This window comes from Hipposideros armiger, unplaced genomic scaffold (assembly GCF_001890085.2).
Source record: "Hipposideros armiger isolate ML-2016 unplaced genomic scaffold, ASM189008v1 scaffold_538, whole genome shotgun sequence".
Taxonomy (NCBI): domain Eukaryota; kingdom Metazoa; phylum Chordata; class Mammalia; order Chiroptera; family Hipposideridae; genus Hipposideros; species Hipposideros armiger.
In genome coordinates, this window is record NW_017731888.1 from 1,155,893 (window position 1) to 1,159,032 (window position 3,140).

Here is a 3,140-nt window from a genome sequence, read left to right on the forward strand (position 1 = left end):
CAACATGGCAACCTGCCGAGTTCATGCTGACCACCAAGCTGAGGGCCGGGGCACCCAGCAGCCCCACCTTAGCACACTCGCTCTCCTCCAGGTGAGTCTTGCAGGTTAACTCCTGTGTCCTTGCTTCACAGGGAAAGGGCTCAGGACACAAGATCCCAAAATTTTCTGCTTTGCCTGTCCACTGAGCTGCAGGCACCGGGAAAACAGTAAATGCTGGGAGAGCCCCCTTGTCTGCCAGAAGACAGGTCCCCAAAAGGAGCCAGTGTTATCGCTCCCCTTCCCCCGGCGTCACCTGCCCGAGGATGAACCCCGTGGAGGACAGGAGACTCAGACAGACTTCTGTCAACCCCACTCATCTCCTAAGGCCCCAGTCACTTTTCCTCAAAGCCGCTGCCTCTTCCCTGGGCAGGTGTAAGCCCTCATATTAAACAGGCACAAATGTGTGCACCTTTCTTCCTTGTCCGGGTTCTTACGGGCCCAGCTCCAGAGCCCAGGCCCCAGGCGGGTGGAGGCAGCCCGGCACCCCTCAGCTCAGCACACCGGGGGTTACACTCATCGATGGCGGGGTCCGGTGTCACGATCCAGCGCTGCTTTTACTGTCCTGGCGCAGACATCAGATGCTCTCCTTCCAGCCCGCTGGCTGCCTGGTCCCTGCCTGCAGAGTCTGCTGGAAAAGGCGGGGCTGGCCAGTGCGCCAAGCAGAACGCCCCAGGGCGCAAGCAGAGGCTGCAGCCCCCAGCTGGCGGGGCTCCCCAGGGAGAGAGGCCGGCTGGGGGGAGTGGGCCAGCAGGGTAGGCCCAGCACCCTACAGACCTGCCCCCCTTACTCAGAGCTGGGGGCCCAGTGTGGGCGTGGCTGGTTTTCTGACAGATTCCAGTAGTTCAGGTCTGCTGAGCACCTACGTCTACCAGGTGTTGCTTGAAGGAACACCTGGCTGCCCCATGAGGCAAGACGTGTCCCGACCCCAGAGGGCATGCGATTTACCAGAGGTCACAGCTGCAGCCGGCGGAGCCTGCATTTCCAGCTCTGCCGTCCCAGCTCCTCTGATTACAGGTCACGGGTTTTCAAAATGCATCTGTGTATGAATTTCAGTCTCCACATTTTAAAAGCATATAAGTATATTGTTTAAATACAGAATAACCTTTTTAAGTAATTATAATTTAAAAAGGAAATAAATATCCCCCCTGTTAAGGAAGATACTGGGCATCACTCACAGGACACACCAGGCTGCAAAGTGCTTTAAAAACAAAGCATGCTGACGGAGGGGGGGTGCCCACTGACCTCTCAGCGCTTTATTCTATTATTAAACTATTGTTTCCTTGGGAGGAAGCGGAATTATTTAAAAGGCACTGGCCTCTGGTCTGCTGACAGGATGGACAGTAACTGGAGGAGGAGGTGACCGCCAGCCCTCGGAGAAGTGAGCGACCTGGGTGGACGTGGCCTGGGGAGTCCCTCCTTGGGGGCTGGGGGCGGGGTGGGGGGCTTCAGTCTCTGCTTTCTGCTCAGTCTCAGACGTGCCAGGTGAGCACTCCTGTAGCCGGGGGAGCACAGGCCGTGCCCTGCTCCCCTGTCACCTCTGCCCAGGGAAGGCCCAGACCTTGTTTGAGAGAGACCTGCGGTGGGGATGCAGGGGAACCGGGTCCCCGCTGAGCACAGTGACAGTAGGGTGTCTGGCCAGGAGTGGGGGCCTGGGCAGAAAGCCACTAGGAGGAATCACCAGGGCCACATTAACCTCCCAGGGTTCCTGCTGAAGGTGGCAGGCGACCAGCCTCACAGGGCGGGGTGGGCCATTTGATCAGACTCAGGTGGGGTCTGACCTGGCTGAACACTGGGCCATGCATACCGGCCAGCGCCTGCGACAGGGTCAGCACTGGAGGTCGAGGCCCTGGAGCCTGCTATGGTGTGGTCAAGGTGAGAAGGTTTCTGTTAGGTCTCTGAATGTTACAGACCTTGACTTAATGTTAGGTATCTGAATGTTAGGTCTCAGTGACCTTGACTTAGGGACAGAGCCATGTCTGCAAGAAAACAATGAAATGCCTGTTGGCCTGCACCTGCGCACAGAGCCAAACTTGCGATAACAGAAACCGCCACAAAACAGCTATACTGGCTTACAGGCGGTCAGCATTTTCTGTTCTAACAAAGCTGCCCTGTCAGCACCGCCCCTGTACAACCCTCCTCATCCCCGCCCCCGGGGCTGTAGTGGTCTTTGCTCAGCCCCATGGACTTCTCCCTTTTAATAAACCCTCTTAACTTGCCTGACGGCGCACTCCTTTATCGGCAAACCTATCAGTTTCCGCCTCACAGCAGGGCTTGTTTTGTAGCTGAATAGATGCACGTATCTACACGGGCTCCGTCCAGGAGCCCTCGTCTGACTGTGAGCACCAGGCCGAGCTGCTGGGTGTTACATGTGAAAACCGGGACTCAGAGGGTCGGTCTCACAAAGCCTCAGGGCGAAGCCCCCACCCCGCTCATGCCCTGAACCGGTGAGGGTCCCATTTCCATCTGACGGTAAGCACAGGTGCTAAGGGACTCGCCCCGATCATGGTTAAAATGTCCACGGCAAAGCTACATCTGCCAAAGAACATTTTCATCTGAAAAATATACAAAAGTAAAAAGCCAGAACACAAACTTCACATAAATGTACATATGATTGTTGGTACCGTTGCGGTGTGTGTTATGTTTAATTGCAGGAATGTGAGTTTCCATAGATTCACATTATGTATATATTGGGATGCAGTCTCTGAGTGATTGTAGGGATCTTAACATGACAAATAAGAGAATGAATAAGAACGAATCAATCTCATTTAATTGAAACTTGTTGTAAACCCCTTGTCTGTCGCAAGGTGCAAACTGTTCATATTTTACAGAGTAGCAAATTTCTTCAAAACAGCAAATACTTTTTGAACACCTTGCATACATAATCCATACTAGATCTATGTAAGGCTTGTACATATTACATGTGATAGACATATGAGGTCTGACAATTAAGTTTACAAACTTGTTGTAACAATGTTGCTAACCTTTTTTGATATCAGAGGGATTGTTCATTATGAATTTGTACCAACTGGACAAACAGTTAACCAAGTTTACTATTTGGAAGTGCTGAAAAGGCTGCATGAAAAAGTTAGACGACCTGTACT